A 23,557-nucleotide genomic window follows, 5' to 3' on the forward strand; every position below is an offset into this window, starting at 1 on the left:
ACAAGTGGGGTATACTACAATAATAAGGTATAAAACTTACCCAAAAAGGAAACATATCAACTAAAAATAAACTTTTTAAAAATAAATGTGTCTACCTTAAATAAACTTCCTAAAAAGAAATACATGTCAACTAAAAATATGAAGGTAACTAGTAAATTACCCCGCCTTTGTAGCTATTAGAAGATTGATACATATTTGACATCTAAAAAGTTTTTATGGTCAAAGACATCTAATAAAATTTTGGAAAAATTAGAAAAAATAATCCCAACTTTCATCAATTTTGGTACAATAATCCGAACTTTGGATTATTCTGGAATAATCCGAACTTTGGGGGTTTTTCTTTTTCTTCAGTCCTTATGATCGGTTATCTGTTGAGAAGGTTATTTTTCTAAAAATGTTTTTTAAAAGCCACGTGTCATTACATGATTAGTCCAAAATAAATAAAAAATAAAAAAAAAAACTTTGAAAATTAAAAAAAAAAACATAATTCCCCCTAAACCACCAGTCCCCCACCCAAACCACCCCCTCCACCAGCCCTCCCCCACCTCTTCCACCAGACCCTACCCGGAAACACCCCCACGCAACTGGAAACCGCCCTCACCCCCCAACTACCACTCCCCACCTGCCGAAACACCTCCCCCTCCCTTCCCCCACCCACGAAACCCTCCCCCCTCCCTTCTCCCATCCCGTAAAAACGTTGTTTAACCCGAAACCACCTCAATTCCTTCCTCGAAAAAACCTTCCATCACCACTCACTGGCACCCAAGCCTCCTCCTCTATGCTGACGTTCTCACTCCCCCAACCATTTCCGCCCCCTTTCTCCCTCAATTTTGACCCATAATCGAAACCTTAAAACCATTATTAGGGTTTCAATTTTGGAGTACAACGGTGAGGGTTTTGGGTGTTGTGAAGGGGATGGTGGTTTGGGTCGGTTTCGGCAGGTGGGGAGTGGTGGTCGGGGGTGGGGGCGGTTTTTCGGCTGCGTGGGGGTGTTTTCGGGTGGGGTCTGGTGGAAGGGGTGAGGGAGGGCTGGTGGAGGGGGTGGTTTGGGTGGGGGGCTGGTGGTTTTGAGGGAGGGAAGTTTTTTTTTTTGTTTTTTTTTAAAAAAAAATTTAGACCAATCAGGACTTGACACGTGTCAAGTGACCTAATATAATGGGTCATTGACTTTTATTGACCGGTTTGGGATTGAAGAAAAAGAAGACCCCCTAAAGTTCGGATTATTCCAGAATAATCCAAAGTTGGGATTATTGTATCAAATTAAAATTGATGAAAGTTGGGATTATTTTTTCTAAAATTGTAAGCAAAATCTTAATTTTGTTCGACAATAAAAAAACGTAGCTTCAATTTTAAGTATAGAAATAGATAGAGGCCGCGCGAACGCAGGCCCCCACTGTCACAAATTATGATGCAGACTCTCCCACTTGGGGAGATCTTAAGTTGATGCGCTTCCGAAGTGCAATGGAAGCCATCACCCTAGGCTATGAGCCTTCTTGATCGCCCATTGACCTCGTCCAGGTAAGTAAGTTATCAAACGTCATTCAATTTCTTCTTATACTGGATTTTTCTAATTACTTTTGTACCTTCTCAATGTGGGATGAATCATGAAATTCTTTCTACATTAATATACATATACTACGTATCAAAGTAATGGTTCAATTCGTTCTTTACTATCATATCATAAGTGTACGAGGCAACGATGCTAAAAGATGCATCGAGAAAAAGATTTACCCATTTAAGCTTATAGCAAAGATTCTTTTGTAAAGGTTGATCGAGACAAGGTTCAAAGTGATCACCAAATTTTTATCAATTGTCGAACAAGTTCAAAAAGTTTTAAAAAGAACTGCCTTTTTCCCCCTAATTCTGCATAGGAGTATGTTTATAGAATTTTTTCTGGCAGTTTTCAAGAACATAGTGGTGTAATTGAATTTGTTTAATAAACCTCATTGACTAAGGGCCTGTTCTCTTACGTTGAAATTCAGTTCAGTTCAGCTCCTAATTTCCTTCTCTTATAAAATATTCAGTTCAGCTCAGTTCAGTTCAGTTCAGTTCAACTCAGCTCAATTCAGTTCAGTTCAGTTCAATTCAGCTGAGTTCAGTCAATGAGAACATACCTTAATTCATAACAATTGATATAAATTAGACGCTTTATAAAATAAAATGATGCTAGACTATATTAAGAGTGAATATGATGCTAGACTATATGATAAGAGTGAATATGATGATAAACTATATGATATTATGTACATAATATCTACAAATGTGAAAACCGCAAATCTCACTTATGAATGAAACACACTTATGTATGAACTCAGCTAGCTTGATTGAAAAAAAAAAAAATTATATAGCCTCCTTAAGTCTTTAACGAATCAATTTTGAATTGATCTGACCTTGAAGAAAACTTCATTCTTATTATTGCCATATAAAATGAAGGATCAAACAATGTAAAAAGGGAAATTGGTTTTCCCTGAAAACAACTTAGTCCCACCAAACAGGAAAAATTTAAACATATTAAGAACTTCAATCATATTAAGTTATTCACCATAAATACATGTTATCACTCTTTGTAACAGACTAAATCAACAAGAGATTTGGTTTCAATTTGGTGGGGTGCGCCAGGCCTTTGCTATATTGCAACGCAAAGGCGACGCTTAAGGATCCCGATAGCAAGCTACCGTGATGGATCCTCCCCCTTAAAAAAATAAATTTAATATCGTTGTGAGTCATTGACTCACGTATCAGATATTAAACTGATAAGAACAGATACTACACTTGATCTTAGCCAAAAGGCCGACAAAGGTATGCTTTGATCCATTGTTTGACCCGAATTTTATACTTTAACTTGAGTGACATCTCCATCGTTTCTTATTAATGGTCAATGTGGGAGAAATGCTTTGTATTTGTAATTTATGCATAATTGGATATCTAGTGCTCTTAAGTGACAATTAAACTAGCTACTTTAATTTCATCTTTTGTGAAATCTAGTTCTTTATGAAATAAGAAATTGGAAATGTAACTTCACATTATTATCGAGTAAAGCATAAATACGGTCCTTAAACTATTGTATAAGGGTAAGTTTTAGTCCCTCTCAACTTTTTTGGAGCATTTTAGTCCCCCCTCCCCCCCACCTTGAAAGGTGTTTTCCAGCCAAAAGTTTAGGGACTAAGCTGACTAAGCATTAGTTTAGGGACTATGAGTCAGCAAAATAGTTTAGGGATGTTGAGTCATCAATAGTTTAGGGATCATGACTCATTTTTTTTGTGTTTTTTTTTTCTTCAAAATTTTATTTAAAATTCCCAAAAACACCCCATTAATAATTTAAAAAAAAAAAAACAAAAACAAAACTTCCTTTATTTTTTGTCAAAATTTTATTTTTCTTCAAAAATATTAAAGATGGAAAATCATATATTCTTACTTTAAAAATAGGAAAATTTGTCAGAAACAACCTTTTAAAGTGTCCACTTTATTTAAAACTGTTTTTGCAATTTCAGACCACATTATAAATTTTTTTTATCAAAGACAACCAAATGCTACTTTCCAGCGTTTGACTCTATTTGTCCCGATGTTAACCACTAGTGTGCAACGCACATGAACTCGTATATTGCTTAATACACCAATTTTCACTCCAATTCACTCGTACTAAAAGAGGGATGAAAGAGAAGCAGAGGTTTTAATAGGAGTTAATTGGAGGAAAAAGGGGTGTATTAAGCAATGTAGGAGGTCACGTGACTCGCACACTCGTGGTCAACATCGGCAAAAATTGAGTCAACGCTGGAAAGTAACATTTGGTTGTCTTTGATAAAAAAAATTTATAATGTGGTCTTAAATTGCAAAAAAAAAAAATTTAAAAGGTTGTTTTAAATAAAGTGGACACTTTAAAAGCTTGTTTTTGACAAATTTTCCTTAAAAATAAATAAAAAAATAAAAAAAACCATGTAATTAAACTCATTCCTCCTACTCCTTTAATTCATATTATTAGTTCTTCTCACTAAACTTTTGGTTGGAAAACCCCTTTCAAGGTGGGGGAGGGACTAAAATGCTCCAAAAAAGTTGAGAGGGACTAAAACTTACCTTATACAATAGTTCAAGGACTGTATTTATGCTTTACACCATTATTATCCATTGTTCTTCGACTCATTATTTTAAGGGATAATATCTATATTTCAGGAGATTTTCATTCCCTCCGAGTTTAAATAAATGAAACGTTTCCATTGTACACATATGCCAATGCAAAACTGTGATTGCAAATAATTTTATTTATCATATTTATGAATAAATAAAAATTATAATAATTGAATATTAATAAACTATTCATTGATATGATTCCAACAATTATCTACCTGACTATATTTATTCTTATTTATATAAACCACAAACATTAGTCAAAGTAAATTTGATATAAATAGTGTAAAAAGTCAAAATGTTTAATTTATTTAAACATGAAGGGAGCATATATCCTTTACCCCAATGCCTAAATTATCAATTGGGTGACAAACACGGTGGAGTTTTTGCCCAATCAATTAAAACAAATACGAATTACTTCCTCCGTTCTTTTTTACTTGACCCATTTTGACTTTTACATTATTCACCACCCCTCATTTGACCGTGTTTTGTTAATAATATGTAAGGAAAAAATATTTATGTTGAATCATTTTGAATTCATCTCAATAAGTAGTATCATAATATATAACTTTTATATTTTTTAATTATGAAGAATTAAAATTATTGACTGTTAAAGTTTTACATTGACAAGCGTGATAAAAGAAACACGTCAAGTAAAAAAGAACATAGGAAAGTATTATATTATAGGGATAAGTAACAAAATAGGAGTATAATTTATTATGCTTATAGTTAATAGCCTCGTATTCAAAAAAAAAAAAAAAAAAAAAAAAAGCCTCGTGTTCAAACCTAATCACATCAAACGCATTGATAGCTCTCAATAATTATTGTGGTGGGCCAAAATATTGAAGACGTTGTGTATACATGATCCACACATAATTGACGGTCTCACATGAATCCATTGATAGCGAGCTCTCACCAAACAATCATTTTCACTTTTGAAATGTAATAAGGTCATGTCAGATTTTTTTTTACCCTTTTTGGATATTGATTATTGAACAAGTGTTAAGAGTGTGTGTATTATTGGGACTAATCTCTTATGATTCCGCACAAAGTAAACCAAGGATGATAAAGTTTTTTTTTTTTGGACATGAAGAAGGAATCTATCTATCTATAACTATAACTAAAGTAGAAATCGCTGACATCACCGCTGCAGATGTGTCAGTTTTTTTATCTATAACTATAACTAAAGTAGAAACCGCTGACATCACCGCTGCAGATGTGTCAGTTTTTTATTAAAAAAATTCCCGCCAAAACTATAAATGACATCATCCTTTTTAAGTTTTTCCCCCCCTTAAAAAATAAAGCTAATGTTTGGAAAAGCTAAATTAATTACACATTTTCATAAAAACTTAATATTTTTTTTTACTAAATTGACTAACAACACAATTTTCTTATAGAGAAAAAAAATTACTACGTAATTGATAGTAGCTCTTTCATTTTTCCTTCTTTCCTCCTATATTAACCACTAAACACTAATCCTGTCATTTTTTTTTAATTTTATTTTAATTATGAATTTAATAAGAATATATAATATCATGTCTTCTACAGAGTAATATATATGATCAAATATTTTATTGCTAAAACCGTGCATCGCACGGGATTAACCTAGTTTATTAATAAAGTATCGCCAAATGGCACTTACATTAATTATTAAGAAATCAAGAATTCCAACATAAGTACACACCTTAAAACTAAATACATCGTAAATTTGAACAATTGCCTTTATAAAAACTTCATCTAAAGCAATACAATATGTGAGTTTGTATTGATTCGGCTTGAAATCCACTATTGCTTAGTCGTTTGAGTGAAAATACTCATATTGTCCCCTGGATTCTTGTAGAAATTACGAAACCCTAAATCTTCGACTCTTGCCATAGAAACATAAAAAGAAAATATTCTCAAGAGAAAAATCATCATCTCAAGGATGAGACTATTTATTGAAAGCAATTTAAAGGTTTTTGGGGCTTACCACTGGTAAGAACACCAGTGGAGGCCCCTACAAAGATTCACAACCGAGACCAAGAGGAAAATAGATGGTAGAGGTGGAGAGAATAGGGAGAGGAGAGAAGAATTACCTTCAAAAAAATTGAAAAAACCTAGCAATGAAGGCTGGGAAAAACCCTCCAAGGGAGAAACCCTAGAGGGAACAAAAAAAAAAAAAAAGGGGGCCTCCCAAGGATGATAAAGATTGAGAATTGTGTAAATTTTTGAATGGTAAGTGTAATTAAATAGTGGAAGTAGTAGAAATTGCATGCATAAAACAATGGTATCAAAAATAATTTGTGAATCAAAATCTAATAGGCTTACTTTGAATGCAACTCTTATTCTATAAGTGATATTGAGGTGATTTAAGTTGAAGGTGACAGCTCGTTTCAAGAGTTTTCTAACGACGAGGCATATGCCCAATTTTGATTAGACATTTAACCAAAAAGTAATCCATGGCCATTTTACGAAGTATTGATGAAGCTAAAACGTTATTATTACCGACGTCCGTGCCTGGTCAGACTTTCTAAATTTTAAGCTTCCGCATTGGCTTTTTGGATGGGGCACGGACGTGCTTAGAATGGCATCTCAGTGCCCGGTCGAGTGAGACATTTTTGTTCCAGTTTGAAGCATAGCGTATTTTATGGAATGTTTCCTAAAACTATATTATATTTCTTCTATGGAAGCTATTTAATTTATACTTGGGGAATAATTTAGGGTACGGTTTTATTAATGTTTTCTTATGTTATAAAAAGACCTTTTATGTGATTAATTAGATCACAACTAAGCGGACCGTTAAAATAAGTAAGACCCATTGTATTGTTCTCTCATTCTTTCTCCATTATTGCGAAGAACCTTTTACAAGTTATTATATTACAATTTTTACAGTTTAGAAACTCAATTATTAATAGGAAATGTTTATACTCAATAAGCAACCAATAATTGACAATAAATTTTATTTATAACTTTGTAGATAGACAAGTTATAAATTTGTGAAGTTTTCACTGATGAGAAATATATATGTGAATTCAAGTAGTATCTTAAATCAAAATGTATGGTCATATATGAATGAAAATCGTGTGTATATATTGTATACTAGTAATAGTGGAAGTCAATTAAAGTGAATTTACTATAAATGAAGCAACAAAAATATATATATAAAATAAAATGTATGGTCATATATATATATTTTGAAATTTGAATTCATTTAATGTCTATCTTATAAGACTCTTGGTAGGTATGTAATTTAAAAATATTTTTATAAATTATTGTAAGCTTGTATTTATTAACCTTTTTTTTATCATGTTAATTTTTAAGGGAGAAAAAAAAAATTGGCGGGAAATTTTTTTGTTTTGCATGTGACTGTGTATTTTAGGGTCGAGATAACTGCGGTGACTACTTTAGGAGTTAAGGTAACAATTAGCGATTAAACTTTATTTTTTACTTTTCACCTTTGAACTTTTTTCTTTCATTGTTTGGGACCTATGGTTAATTCTCAAGCAATTTAACCCAACTAAAAAACTTACTAACCAACCTTAGCATGATTTGGAGTAGAAAAAAAATTTCAGTTATTCCAAAGCAAAATAAAAACATGAACATCAACTTTAAAACTCTAAAAAAAAAAAAAAAAAAAACAAAAATAGTCAACCTCAATAAATAGCCTTCTGTATTTCAATTCTGTTTCTAAAACTAAAATACCAAAATACAATACAAAAATCTATAACTAAAAACAACACCTAACATCCAAATGCTGTAGTATCCAACATCCAAAAATAGCAGCAAGCCTTCTTCATATCATCTCCAATTTACTTAAAGTTTTTTTCTTACTCTCCAAGAATCAAGTTTTTCAGCCTACAGTCCTGCACGCAATCATGATGAGTATGAATTGGTGAAGCCAAAGATGTATATATGTAGTTAAAGAATTTCAAAATGCTATTTTTTTTTCAAATATTTATTCTTACTTTGCATTTTAATGAAATTCTAACAATAATCTTAGCTTGTCAGTCAACTATATACAATGAACCTTTTTTTTTTTTTTTTTTTGTTTTTGACAGTACTATACAATGAACTTTGATGTGTCGAATGATTTGTGTTTGATACATGACTTGACTGACTTGATAGATATGCATGACTTGATTGAGGTGTAATATTACTATGAAAAAAGAAAATTTGCAATTTAATTAATTAATTACTTTTAAAGGAACAAAATAAAAGATCATTGAGGGGAGATCCCATACCACTAAGGAGTGTTTGGTTCACAAACTGGTATAGGGTTGGAATCAAGAATAATAAAACCATAATGATATGGGTTGGAATCAAGGAGTGTTTGATTTATGTTCATTTTGAGTTTGATTTTCATTTTGATTTTTTGTTAATTTTTGGGTTTTATTTTTTGTTAAATTTAGGTTTTATTTTCGTTTTGAATTTGGGTTTGAGTTTTGTTAATTTTGATTTTGGGTTTGTGGGTTTTTTTGGTGGGTAATTTTGTGGGGAGGGGGGGGGGGTTGTTAATTTTGATTTAAGTTTTGAATTTTGGTTTAATTTGTGTGTTTAATTTTTGGTTTTTTGGGTTAAGATTGGCGGCGGTGGTAACCGGTGGGTAGAGGTGATTGGGGGAGGTTGACAGTGGTAGTGGGTAGAAGTGGTTTAGGATAGGCAGTTGTGGTGGGTACTGGATACAGGTGGTTTACAATGTGAATGCAGGCTGGGTTTTGGTGGTTTAGGGGATTGCGTCGTTTGTTTCTATTTTTTAAATAACATTTTAGCGACCGCCTATATCCGTCGCAAAATGCAAGTTTTGCGACCGCTACTCTATCAGTCGCAATTATTTATATTTGCGACCGTCGTTTTAGTACCGGTCATTGAAAATAAATAAAACGATCGCAATTTTTTTGCGACCATCAACCAGTTGTAATATTGTTTTTTTGCGACCATGGAAATAGCGACCCCCACTTTACGATCGTTTGTTGATGGTCGCAATTATTTTCAGCGGTCGTTTATGGCGGTCGCAAAAAAATTAATTTTTAGTAGTGTTATTTACATTAAATTATATTAAGCTTTTTGGAAAAAAAAAATCATTTTAGGTTTAAAGTAACTCAAGGCTAAAAGTTTATCCAAATTGGCTAAAAGTTATTGAGTATCTATCCTATAATAGTTTTTTAAACCAATAGTTCGAGGTGTTAATTTCAAGTAGAGCTGTCAATTTCTAATCAGAACCATTAAACCCAATCCGAAAAGGAACCGAATATTTAAAAACCCAGTTTTTGAAAAATGAAAAACAACTTGACCCAACTTTTTCCAACCCAAAATTGAACTGAGTTGAATTTGTGCAAACTGTTAATGACCCAACCCGTTATCAAGTCGAACCATTACAACCTGACAACGAAAACACCTTGAACCGATTACGTCTGAACCTGATAGTAACCCGACCTATTTTAAACCAAAACTGTTTAAATAAACCTAGCATAAATCGGGATTAAGGTAAGTACTCAATGCTAAAAGTTTATCCAAATTGGCTAAAAGTTACCGAGTATCTTATAAATAGTTTTTTATACCCCCTCCATTTTTTTTAAATGCATCACTTTGATTTTTGCACTATTAACATACCATGGTTGACTTAATTTTTTCACCTCTATGAAATAAATAAATGTTACGGAGTATTATATAATATATCATTAGATTAGTCATAATGTCTAGTTTCATAATATAATTTTGTTATAATTTTTAGTAATAGACAATTAAAGATATTAATGATCAACCTTACGTCTCGATAAAAGTGCCTGTCAAACTGATGCAAATAATAAAACACAATGGAGTACCAAGTTCAAGGTGTTAATTTCAAATTTTCAAGTATTATACTGTAGTATGATTTATGAGCCTATTAACTAAAGGATTATGACTATTCAAACAATAAATAAAACAAAAATTAAAGGGTTTACTTGCCGATGAATAGCCAGAAATGACTAATGAGATTATTTAGTAGTTGAATTGTATGTATGTATTATTATAAATTAAATATCGCAAGAGTTTTTAAAAAAACAAAAAAAAAAAAAAAAACGTGAGAGTAATTTTGAAACACACACAAGAAGTCCTACCAAAGATTTCTTATATCCCCTTCAATTATTGTTATGTCAAACATGCACACCATCACTTCTATATAATGGAGATGAAGAAGGCAGTGAGTTTGGTAATTCTGGTGGTAGCCATTTTGGTGGTAGCCACAGAAGCCGCCGCCTCTGATGAACCCCTCATCCTGGGTGTCCGCAATGAACAGCTCCCGGATTCCGTCCTCTCGGCTATCATACGCGGAGAGGTCGAGAATAAATATAATAACAATAATAATGGCCTTACTTGCCACACAGTTGGGGAATTTTGCACACCATATGTTGATGGGTGTTGCTCTGGATATAACTGTGCTGCTTTTATTTGCATATAGAGTCTCTTTAGATAGAGTCTCTAGCAATTACATAAAGGAAGGTACAATATATATGTCATCTTCCCCATGTACGTATGGTGTTATAAATATGCATGGCGGAGATTGCTGCATCTATCTATAAGGTGCTAGCAAACTCTACCTAAGCTAAGTTGTACTGTTCGTTGTTGTTGCCTTTATTATTCAGTGTATGTTGTCGTTTATAATTATATTATCACTTCTTATTATCAAATGTTGGATCAGATTTATTTCCAGTATTGCATGCATGTCATCACTATCTTCAAACCGTGAATATTGTGCGTTTTGAATATGCGCGTTTACTAATAAAGAGTACAATACTTTGACCATAGATATAGTTAGTTTCACATTAGCTTAAAATATATATCATATGAAGATAAAAGTGATCGAGTTGTTGTGAACTATTATACGTGACGTTTTGATTGTTGATTTAAAGAAAATTACTTTACTAATCACGTGAAAAGTGTAAGATGGATTGGATTATTGACATACATAGGTTAGGATAGATTGGGATATTAGCCGTGTGCTATTTCTTAAGGCCGTGTTTAATGGATGTGTTTAGATATTAATACTACTTGAGCCTTATTTGGGAGAATGGGAGGAATGGTGAAAAATGTTCCCTTCCTTAAATTGCCTTTAGTGAGGAGTTTTCCTTTCAACTAGACCAAACTTAGCTTGGTATCTATAAATAGAATAGTTGGTTGTTTTTTAACTTTGATTCACAACACTACAAACTCTCAATCTTCAAAATTTGTACACTTTTTTATATATATATATATATATATATATATATAAATAATTAAGTACTTATACTATTTGTACAGTGTTGGTACTAAATACTAATGAGGTTCTTATTCTTGTCCCATATCATATAGCTTAAGACATAAACAACCAATGACACTAGTATATAAGAGAAAACTCTGAAATATAATACTCATCTTTGCGCTTGGGGCAATGACGCAGCTAGTGAGGTAATAACCGAGGCGCGTCAATTGCTGGTTGAAAACTATTTCCAAACCCCCTCTTCGGCCTCGGCTTTGACCGTGGTCGTTGAGAATTTCTGGAAGGGCACCCTTTCCTAGGGAAACGCCCTACAATTCCTAGTAACAAATATTTCTGGAGAATAGTTTTAGAAGTTAATCAAGCCGTTAACAATTTTTATCTATTTATAAGCTTCAATGAATTTGCCAATGAGCCTATAACTACATAAGAAAAAACCAAAAAAATTTCGAAAACTATGCGAATATAGAAGAATTTTCGAATTTCGTACTTCACATTTGTCTACTGCTTATTATAGAGAAAAGATTTGGATCAATTAAGATTCAAACTATTAGATCGACAATTTTCGATAATTGACTGAAAAGCAATAGCGTAAGCTTCCTATGAGGTCTGTTATGGTTGTTGATTAAGAGCTGAAAAACTACTACTGTACCAAATAAATTAATAAATAAATAGAAAAAAAAATGATTAAAATTAAACTAAGCAGATTCCTCATGGAAAGAAAAAAAAAAAAAAAAAAAAAACTAAGCAGATTAGACCCACATGGACTAGATTGATGATTGAAGCTACAAAACTGGTATAAATCAGTTTGCCTCATGTATGTACTCTTCACGCAGCTACGCAGTGAGCACAAAGCGAACTATTCTTTCGCCTTTTACTAAAGAATACCGTGTGCTCGCTGCATTTAGTGGCATACGTTTATTTTTGGAGGGAGTTCATCTATAGAGCTCCCAGCACTAGTTTTGAAAATGCGGCAACAATGTAATCTCTGAACGAAATTCATGTGTTAATTTCCTTGTGCCTCAAGTGAATAGATGATCACATGTCCTTGGTTGTGATTTAGATAATTTTGGTCCATTTAAATCTGGTATGACTCGTGTAAATGCTGAATTAGGTATCAGATCAAATCTTACGGTTCACATTAAAGTTTTTATAAAATACTTCCTTTGTCTCTAAGAGTTTCTTATTTTACTTTTTTTTTTTATGTTATAGTAGCAATTCTAACCTGAACAACTTGGGGTGGGGGAATATAAGTAAATACTTCATCCGTTTCTATTTGGTTGACGCATTTAATTTAGGCACACATATTAAGAAGAGGAGAGAGAATGATAAAACAAGTGGGATATACTAAAAAAATAAGGTAAAAAATTTACTCAAAAAGAAAACGTATCAACTAAAAATAAACTTTCTAAAAATAAATGTGTACTATAAATAAACTTCCTAAAAAAAGGAATACATTTAGTAAGCTATTAGAAGATTGATACATATTTGACATCTAAACATTTTTTTTATTTTTGTTCGACAATAAGGCTATTAGAAGATTGATACATATTTGACATCTAAACATTTTTTTATTTTTGTTCGACAATAAGAAAAACGTAGCTTCAATTTTAAGAATAGAAATAGATAGAAGCCGCACGAACGCAGGCCTCCATTGTCACAAATTATGACGTAGACTCTCCCACTTGGGGAGATCTTAAGCTGATGCGCTTCCTATGTGCAATGGAAGCCATCACCCTAGGCCATGAGCCTTCTTGATCGCCCATTGACCCCGTCCAGGTAAGTAAGTTTTACAATGTCATTCAATTCCTTCTTATACTGGATTCTTCTCATTACTTTTGTACCTTCTTGTTATTTAGATGAAATACTACAAGAGGGGGGGTGAATTGTAGTATGGAGATTGCTAGTCACTTTTTTTACGAATTAAAAGAAACTTAACGCAATAGAGAAATAGTGCAAGAGAGATTTTACGAGGAAAACTTCCTAGGCCAAATAGGAAGTGAAAAACCTCGACCCAAAGGGATTTTGACTCAAAACATTCCACTAAAATAGGCCAACGACTCTGTTACAACCTATGAGGAACTTGAGCCTCTACCGAGTTCCTCAACGAACTCATATCCCCAACAACTATTCCCTCTAATAGTTGCAGCTCGAAATCTTCCCTCAAAGACCTCTCTTCTCACTCAAGACTTCACTCAAAACCTTACTCTTTCTCTTTCTCTCAAGCTTCACTCAAAGCCTTCTCTACATACAAAGAACTCACTCAAGTTCTCACCCCAATACAAGAGTTCGCTCAAACCCTTATTAATTCCCCATTACAAGAGTTCACTCAAACCCTTAAACAACTCTCAAATACATATAAAAGATATAATGTATAAAACTAATATGTTGGACACTTTGAGATATGTAAGGAACTTGGAACCTGGAGGAACTGGCTTACCAACGTGGAGAGAAAATATATTTCTTTTCTACTATTCTTCCACTTTGGATAAACTCCATTATGGAATGACTCAATTAAGCCAGACAGTTTGGAATGAATGAAAACTTCTCTTTTTATAGTGCTTCAAAGACAAACCCATTCACCCCATGATCTTCAACCATAATAGTAGTGCTTCCTAAATTCTAGGCATTATCTCCATTAACTCCATGAACATAAGAAGTAATGGAAGACATGGATTGGAGTTAAAAACATGTTCTCCATGATCTCCTTATTTTTCTCCAGTAAAAAGCTGTTTCAAATTAAACGTGAAAAGTAATTTTTATTTTTCCAAAAACTTAATAAATAAAAATAGAAAATACAAGAAAATAAAATACTAACCAAATCAGATTTTTATCAATTAAAAACTGATTCGGAATTTATTCATTAAGAATAAATATTTTATAAAAATATTTTATCCCAAAATAACTATCCTATTTAATTTGAAATATTAAACCAATTAGAGATTAGATAGGAAACAACCTTAAACATATCCCTAAAATATAGGAGAAAATAAAGAGAATAAAATATCATTTTGACTAAAAAGAAAATCAGATTTTATTTTTTTTTAAAACTTATCTTTTATAAAATAAAATCTATTTAAAATAAATTATACCAAGTCAAAACTAATTACCTAGAAAGTAGGCAAAGATAATGCGATGACTACTAACATGGAAAACTGACTTCTAGTGCTGTGTAAACGTGTGTTTCTCTTATACACGAATTTTAGACTCACCCGTAAGGAACTGGCTGGTCAGCAACACCCAGTTCCTTCCAGACTGTCAGTTCCTTCGAGACTGAAGTTCCAATTTAGTTCCATAGACATGTTCCAAACAATTTCTCGTGTCCAACATACTTACATGATTCCTAGAAAAATATGCTCCTATTTTTCTGTCTTGAAGCTTCTACTCCAAAGCTTCTGTTCCTTCAAAGGAACTTCTCTTCTCTTGTCTTCACTTACGAATTGCTGCTTATTCCTTGCAAAGAACTACTTCTCATTCTTCTTAGGAACTGCATACAAAGTCTAACAATACGTTTGTACGTTTAGACTTCTTCTCTTTGTGTTCCCCCTTGGAAACTCTTCTTCTCTTTGTGTTCCCCCCTGAGGAACTTAAGCACGATCCATACATTGTATGTTGGAATCATCTTCAATAATGATCTAACCTGTACTCAATCATCTTCTTGCTTCATGACTTGTTCATGCACATCTCAATACACATGTTAGTTAGATAAGCATCATTTGTTCACAATCATCAAAACCTTACAACACTTCTCAATGTGGGATGAATCATCAAATTCTTTCTACATTAATATACATATACTACGTATCAAAGTAATGATTCAATTCGTTCTTTACGATCATATCATAAGTGTACGAGGCAACGATGCTAGCTAAAAGACGTATCGAGAAAAAGATTTAACCATTTAAGCTTATAGCAAAGATTCTTTTGTAAAGGTTGATCCAGACATACAAGGTTCAAAGTGATCACCAAATTTTTATCAATTGTCGAATCAGTTCAAAAAGTTTTTTAAAAAAAACTGCCTTCCCCCCCCCCCCCCCCTTCTCTTTAATTATGCATAGGAGTATGTTTATAGGACTAATTCACAACAATTGATTTAAATTAGACGCTTTATCAAATAGAATGATGCTAGACTATATTAAGAGTGAATATGATGCTAGACTATATGATAAGAGTGAATATGATGATAAACTATATGATATTATGTACATGATATCTACAAATGTGAAAACCGCAAATCTCATTTATGAAGGTCATTCATGAAACACACTAATTTATGAACTCAGCAAGCTTGATTGGAAAAAAAAAAAAAAAAAAAAAAAAATGTTGTTCATAAACAACTTAGTCCCACCAAACAGGAAAAATTTAAAGATATTAAGAACTTCAAAGTCTTCAATCATATTCAGTTATTCACTATAACTACATGTTATCACTTTTTGTAACAGACTAAATCAAGAAGCAATTTGGTTTCAATTTGGTGGGGTGTGCCAGGCCTTTGCTATAGTGCAACGCAAAGGCGACGCTTAAGGATTGCTATCGTGATGGATCCTCCCCCTTAAAAAATAAATTTAATATCATTGTGAGTCATTGACTCACGTATCAGATATTAAACTGATAAGAACAGATACTACACTTGATCTTAGCCAAAAGGCCGAGAAAGGTATGCTTTGATCAATTGCTCAACCCTAGTTTTATAGTCTCACTTAAGTGACATCTCCTTCCTTTCTTATTGCTGGTCAATGTGGGAGAAATGCTTTGTACATATTAGTATTTCATGTGTAATTGAGAATTTAGTGATTTTAAGGGATAATGGTCTATATTTTACGAGATTGTTATATATCCTCTACCCCAACGCTTAAATTATCAATTGGGGGTTACAAACACAGGGGAGTTTTTGCCCAATTAAACCAATACGAAGTACGAGTATTATATTATAGGGATAAGTAACAATGATGATTATAATTTACAATGCTTATATATACTACCCCTGTTATAAATTATTCGCAATGATTTGACATAAAGTATAAGTAGAAAATGTCTAATCGTTACAAATAACCTAAAATGAAGATAGTAATTGAAATTTGCTTTGTTAACCTCACGTTCAAACCTGTCACATCTATTAAATCAAGCTAGCTTGAGACAAAGCCATTGATAGCTCTCAATAATTATTGTGGTGAGCCAAAATTAACGTAGTTCAATAAATAGTAGTATTAGTTTGATCCACAAAAAGAATTATGTAAAAAATATTCAAGACATTGTGTACACATAATCCACATATAATTGACGGTCTCATATGAATCCATTGATAGCGAGCTCTCACCAAACAATCATTTTCACTTGTGAAATAATGCATATAGGTCATGTCAGATTTTTTTTTTTACTCCACACAAAGTAAGCGACTAAGGATGATAAAGATTGACTGAGAAGTGTGTACATGAAGTAAAATTTTGAATGGTAGGTGTAATTAAACTAAGTAGTATAAATTGCATACATAACTAATAAAGCAACAATGATAAGATAACGTAGCAAAATTATATGTAGTATGTTAATTTGTGACTCATAAATCTAATCACAAACTTTTTAAAAAATCGGGTGTACAATAATTATTGTACATCCATTATAAAAATAGTCTAAATTGACCAAAAGTTATCCCTTAAATGAATAAAAGTTACCTCAATAGGCATAAAAGTAACCCAATATAAATAAAAACTATCTACGCTTTATTAGTGATTGAATGACTAAAAATCAAATATTAGTGATTGAATGTAATTAAATTACCTTTATAAAACTTTTCTTGTTGTGTATTTATATAAAAAAAGTGTACTCGTATTATGTTTAAAGTTACCTAAAAAAAGGCAAAAAGTTACTCTAAAATTAGCTAAAAGTTACCCTTATACTGTTTGATGTACACTAATATTATTGTAAACCCGGTGTATACAAAAGTTTTTGAAATCTAATAGGGTTGACTTTAAATGCATATATCTCTCAATTTATTAGTGATCTTAAGGTGATTCAAGTTAGAGGTGATAGGTTGTTTCAAGAGTTTCTCGACTATAAGTCATATGCCCAATTTCGATAAGAAATGGGCAATTTATGGCCATTTTACGAAGTATTGACACATTGAAGTTGCGCTGGAACTTTGCAGAAGAAGTTGGCACGTCCATGCCTGCTCTGACTTTCCAAATTTTGAGCTTCCGCCTTGTCCTTTTGGAAGGAGCAAGGTCGCGCGGACGTGCTTGTTGAGGCGATTTTGGTCCGGTTTGAAGAATAGCATATTTTATGATTTGTTTTCTAGCTAAAACCATATTTCTTCAATGAATGAAGGCTATTTGAGTTATACTTAGGAACAATTTAGGGTTGTTCAGAGTGAGATCTAAATCGCAATATTGCGGATTTGTGTGATTTACGATTTGAAAATTGTAGTGCATTTTGAAAACATGACCAAACCGCAGTTTAGATACAACTTCCATTTTTTCTTTTTTTTTTTACCAAACCGCACTTAAAGGGTCAAAATCGTCAAATTGATCACCGTGCAGTGGTTTGGTCATGTTTTCAAATTGTACTGCATTTTTCAAACCGTCAAACCGCAAACTATTTTGAAAACTAGATACATAAATGTTGGTATTTTTTTATTTTTTTTTTGACAAGATATCACCGCATTACTAAATAGGTGAAGAGTACTGTTAAATTGTGCATTGTACATATGTTTTTTTATGAGACAAAAAAATAATATGTTTATGGTAAATCAAACATTATACTATTATGTGATATAGCACCAATAAGACAAATTAACAATATTCTAATGATACTACCTACAAGTAAATACATATAGGAGAGTGAGAGATAGTTCAAGTGGTTAAACCATTTCTCTCGATTCCATGTGATTATAGGATCGATTCTCATCACTCGTCCTTATAGCTCTCTAAAAAAAAGGGTAATTGCAATTGTAATCCTAAAAATGCATTCACAGATATTACATTACCATTATATCCTCCTTTCTGTTTTGGAAACACATAGGGCCTATGCTCTAGTTATTACTCGATGAATTTGATCATGTGTAGTATGCTATTTCTGTCAACGGTTAATGTGGACAGTACAACTCCATATTATCTAGCAGAGACAAATTTGTCCAATGAAGTTGCCATCATATACACGGGAATTGTTAGTTTGTTACGACTTACGAAGGACATATACAGTGATTTATTTTGACATCTATGAGCTGTAATATTAATGCATGTTTGGTACTATTTGGAAATGGAATCAATTAAGTTTTAATTATTACTAAACTAGTTTAAGAGTAAGTCAGTAAGTTCAAAATTATTCATATTGATGATATAATTATAATTTATTATCTAACATAGAGAACAAATTGTTTACCACATACTTTGAGTAAAATTCAACACATAAACTCATTTTGTAATTTTTTTTTTATTTTTATTTTAATAAAGCCATATATATATATATATATATATATATATATATATATATATATATATATATATAATACTTTGCATTTCATAAAGTATGTACTTTGTTGAGCCAGCCTAAAAATTCTTAGATAGGGTTGAGGGAGTAATTACTAACCCATTATGTTAATAATGTTTTTCAATTTAGAAATTTTGGTCATTTAGCAAAATCTCTAAATTTATGAAAATCTTACATGAACTCTCTATTCTGAAATAAATAAACCTATTAAATTAATTTTTGGACATAAATCTCAACTAATCTATCTATCTATCTATACTTTAAAATCTATTAAAATTTTAAAAGGTGTTGTTAAGAACGTCCACCTGTCACGTTAACTCTCCTCACTACGCCACATCATCCACTCAATTATTCATTACGCCACTGGCTGTCTGGCTCTCCTTCCATTTGTTTTTAATTGCATGTTATGCACTCATAATAATAATAATAATAATAATAATAATAATAATAATAATAATAATAATAATCACTAGGGTAGGCTTTGCTATTGCTAGAGGAGTGGGGGCCCAGATTGTATCTCGGCTTCCCACTAATTTATTGTAGGTTGTATGACTTTTGTTTTTTTAGATATAATAATAATAATAATAATAATAATAATAATAATAATAATAATAATAATAATAATAATAATAATAATAATAATAATAATAATAATAATAATAATAATATTGGGGCTCGCAATGCAGCTCATATATTCACTATGGTAGGCTAAGAGTGAGGGATAGCTCAAGTGGTTAGAGCTTCCCTCCCGATTTCAGGAGATCCTGGGATCGATTCTCATCCCCGCCCTTATGGCTCTTTAAACACCAAAAAAAAATCACTAGGGTAGGCTTTGCTATAGCTGGAGGAGTGGAGGCCCAGATTGTATCTCGGCTTCCCACTAATTTATTGTATGTTGTATGACTTTTGTTTTTGAGATTTAATAATAATAATAATAATAATAATAATAATAATAATAATAATAATAATAATAATAATAATAATAATAATAATAATAATAATAATAATAATAATAATAATAATAATAATAATAATAATAATAATAATAAAGTTTCTCCACAAAATTTGAATCTGCAACCTCTAAGGGTCTGTTCACATTTACTTAAGTTCAGTTCGGTTCAGCTCCAATCAGTTCAGTCCAGTTCAATTCAGCTCCTAATTTGTAATTTCCCCCTCTCATAAAATATTCACTTCAGCTCAATTTAGTTCAGTTCCAATCATTTCAGTTCAGTTCAGGTCGGTTCAATTCAGCTCCAATTAGTTTAGCTCAGTAAATGTGAACAGGTCCTAAGTCTGGAACTTATTAGTGTCTTACCACCAAGCTATGTGATTTTTTTTATGCAATCTTTTAAATACAAAATATTAAAATCTAGCAAATGACAATATGAATAACAAATTTAATTCACGGAAATTGAATCATACATTTTACAATGTATATTAATGTTCAATTCCATATAATAATCCGAGGCATCGTCCAGGCCCAAAAACTAGTTATAAATTAATTATCGCAAGAGTTATAAAAACGTAAAAACGTGACAATAAATTTGAAACACACACAAGAAGACCTACCAAAGATTTCTACAATCCTCCTCAATTATTTTTATGTCAAAGACACACACCATCACTTCTATATAAAGGATCCTCTTAATCCTCTGGTTTTATCATCAAATCAATTTAAATACACAAATTAAAACACCACACATAATACAAAAGTTGATAAAATATGATCGTATAATTCTCTGTGTAATTCTTTGTATAATTCTCATTAATCACAATGGCCACATACAATATTTATATATTAGGTATACTTGGAGGGCAAGACCAAATAACCTAAAAATAGCTCACAATATACTCTAGGATATATTTTCACAATATTCACAATAATTATCTTGTTTCCTGAAATATATCCCAATACCCCCCCCTCAAGTTGGAGCATACGGGTCACAAATGCCCAACTTGCGAAGTAGAAACTCGAATTTAGCTTTTCCCAAAGCTTTTGTTAAAATGTCAGCCAGCTGAACCGTCGTAGGAACATACGAGGGTATAATCGTCCCATCTGTAATCGCATCCCGAACAAAATGACAATCTGACTCAATATGTTTTGTTCGTTCATGAAACACTGGATTTTGCACAATGTATAACGCAGACTGACTATCACAATAAAGGTGCATCCCATTCTCATGTCGAACACCTAAGTCACCAAGTAGTCGCTTCAACCACATTAATTCACAAGTCTTTGCATTCATACAACGATATTCTGCTTCCGATGAAGAAAGGGCTATAGTAGGCTGCTTCTTGGTTTTCCACGACACTGGAGACAAACCAAGAAGCACAAACCAACCACTCAAGGATCGTTTGGAGAGAGGACAACCTGCCCAATTTGAATCACACCAACTTTCCAACTGTAAAGCACTATCAGAGCTCAATAAAATTCCCTGTCCCGGACTCTTCTTCAAATATCTAACAACTCGCAAAGCTGCTTCCCAATGATCAATCCTGGGATTTTGCATAAACTGTGATAAAATGTGTACAGAATATGCTAAATCGGGTCTCGTAACAGACAAATAAATTAGTCGACCTATGAGGCGACGATATTTCGCAATATCATGAAAATACTCTCCCTGAGATAGTGCTAACTTGTGATTTTGTTCCATAGGAAACTCTGTAGGCTTAGCATCAAGTAAACCTGCTTCAGTAATAATATCCAGTGCATACTTCCTCTGGCAAATAAAAATTCCATGTTTATTCCGGGCTACCTCTAGCCCCAAAAAATATTTCAACACTCCAAGATCTTTCATCTTGAAACAATCTCCCAGATAGATATGATTTAATACTGAGCATAACATTTTTATCGTTGCCTGCAACAATTAAATCATCGACGTATACTAACACATTAAGCTGCATTTTATCCTTTGTCAGAGTAAACAAAGAATAATCATAATATGACTGTTTAAAGCCATAAGTTTTCAAAGCTGTAGCAAGCTTTGCAAACCAGCATCGAGGAGCTTGTTTAAGCCCGTACAACGATTTCTGCATCCTGCAAACTTTGTCAGAATTATCTTTCTCAAAACCAGGAGGAATTTTCATATATACCTCTTCTTCCAAATCACCATGAAGAAATGCATTATGAACGTCCATTTGATGAACTTCCCAATTTTTCACTGCCGCTACTGCAAGAAAGGTTCGAACAGTCACCATTTTTGCTACCGGAGCAAATGTCTCATTGTAGTCTATTCCTTCAACCTGATGATTGCCAAAGATGACTAATCTCGCTTTTAATCTGATCAAATTCCCATGCTCATCATATTTTTCTTTGTAAACCCACTTGCTTCCAAGTGCCTTTTTACCTGGTGGTAGTTTCTCTAGCACCCAAGTACCCTGCTCTTCTAGAGCCTGGATCTCATCCGCCATTGCTTTCCTCCAACCCTCGTGTTTCATAGCCTCCTTGAAACTTTTGGGTTCATTTCCTCCTGTAATGGCAGCAATATATGTTCAATGCTTCACAGAAAACGATGAGAATCAATAAAATGTGTTATAGGGTAAACAGTACCTGAGGAAAATGATGTCGCAGGTGAACTCTGAGATGATGTAGATGGACTTATATTTCGGATCGTGTGTGTCACATAGTCACGGTGCTTCACATTCGGAAATTTCTGTCTCATGCCTTTACCCAAGGCCTCATCCCCAATTGGTTGCTCGGGAATTGCTGTAATATGTTCACCCTCTTGCTTCACACTTTGCCCCGCTTCAAGAGACATGTGTTCACTCGCGTGTTGTCCAGAAGCCAAGAAAGAGGAGCTGTCAGTCTGCTCCGCGGGCCGGTCGCGGTGTGTGGGCTCTTGCCGCGGCCTGCCTGCGGTGTCTCTTGCTGCCCTCATTTCAGCGCACCCGGCAGAGGCAGGCTCCTTCGCGGGCTGGTCGCGGTGTGTGGGGTCTTGCCGCGGCCTACCTTCGGTGCCCCTATTTCACCTTCCACACAAACATACTCCTCCCCCACGCAGCTTGTATCCATACACCACTCATCATCACTCACGCATCCAACATCACAAGACACATTCTTTGACACCGAATTGTTATGCCCACTAGTATTAAGGTACGGAAATTCACTCTCATTAAAAATCACATCCCTTGAAACAAATATTTCCCGTGTCTCCAAATCATACACCTTCCACCCCTTTTTCCCGAAAGGATAACCGAGGAATACACATTTTCTACTTCGACTAGCAAATTTGTCACCCTTACTTCTTTGATTGTAAGCATAACATAAACACCCAAACACCCGAATATACTCATATGAAGGTTGTTTGTCAAATAAAATATCACAAGGGGTTTTATAATCTAGTAAACGAGATGGTGTTCTATTAATCAAATGACAAGCAGCTTGGACACACTCCCCCCAAAATTTGAGAGGCAAATTTGCTTGAAACCGCAAGGCTCTAGCAACATTCAAGATATGTTGGTGTTTTCTCTCAACACGCCCATTTTTTTGGGGTGTGCCTACACATGAGGTCTCAAAATATATCCCATTTGTAAAAAAAAAATACTCCTTCAAATAATTAAACTCCGTACCATTATCACTCCGAACAACTTTAATTTCTTGAGAAAATTGTCGTTTCACAATAGCCACAAAATTATAAAACATGGACTCAACTTCCATTTTATTCCTTATTAAATAAGTCCACACACCCCTAGAATAATCATCGACAATGGTTAAAAAATAATGAGCACCACAAGACGATA

At 33.1% G+C, this 23,557-nt stretch overlaps 4 non-coding genes and 2 pseudogenes across 4 annotated transcripts; 2 read left to right on the top strand and 4 right to left on the bottom strand.

Moving 5' to 3' along the window:
- Nucleotides 1-1,365: 1,365 nt before the first annotated feature.
- LOC145634078 (U1 spliceosomal RNA) lies at nucleotides 1,366-1,526 on the bottom strand. The gene has a single exon (XR_014113363.1). It is a non-coding gene; the product is annotated as a U1 spliceosomal RNA (small nuclear RNA).
- Nucleotides 1,527-2,605: 1,079 nt separating this feature from the next.
- LOC145634086 (U2 spliceosomal RNA) lies at nucleotides 2,606-2,803 on the bottom strand. Its single transcript, XR_014113371.1, has one exon. It is a non-coding gene; the product is annotated as a U2 spliceosomal RNA (small nuclear RNA).
- An 8,688-nt stretch (nucleotides 2,804-11,491) lies between these two features.
- LOC145634093 (U4 spliceosomal RNA) lies at nucleotides 11,492-11,634 on the top strand (annotated as a pseudogene).
- A 535-nt stretch (nucleotides 11,635-12,169) lies between these two features.
- Nucleotides 12,170-12,286, top strand: LOC145633260 (U5 spliceosomal RNA). The gene has a single exon (XR_014112597.1). It is a non-coding gene; the product is annotated as a U5 spliceosomal RNA (small nuclear RNA).
- Nucleotides 12,287-12,961: 675 nt separating this feature from the next.
- On the bottom strand, nucleotides 12,962-13,122 carry LOC145634079 (U1 spliceosomal RNA). The gene has a single exon (XR_014113364.1). It is a non-coding gene; the product is annotated as a U1 spliceosomal RNA (small nuclear RNA).
- Nucleotides 13,123-15,809: 2,687 nt separating this feature from the next.
- LOC145634087 (U2 spliceosomal RNA) lies at nucleotides 15,810-15,996 on the bottom strand (annotated as a pseudogene).
- Nucleotides 15,997-23,557: the final 7,561 nt, after the last annotated feature.

Source organism: Chenopodium album, chromosome 5 (assembly GCF_948465745.1).
Source record: "Chenopodium album chromosome 5, dcCheAlbu1.1, whole genome shotgun sequence".
Lineage (NCBI taxonomy): Eukaryota > Viridiplantae > Streptophyta > Magnoliopsida > Caryophyllales > Amaranthaceae > Chenopodium > Chenopodium album.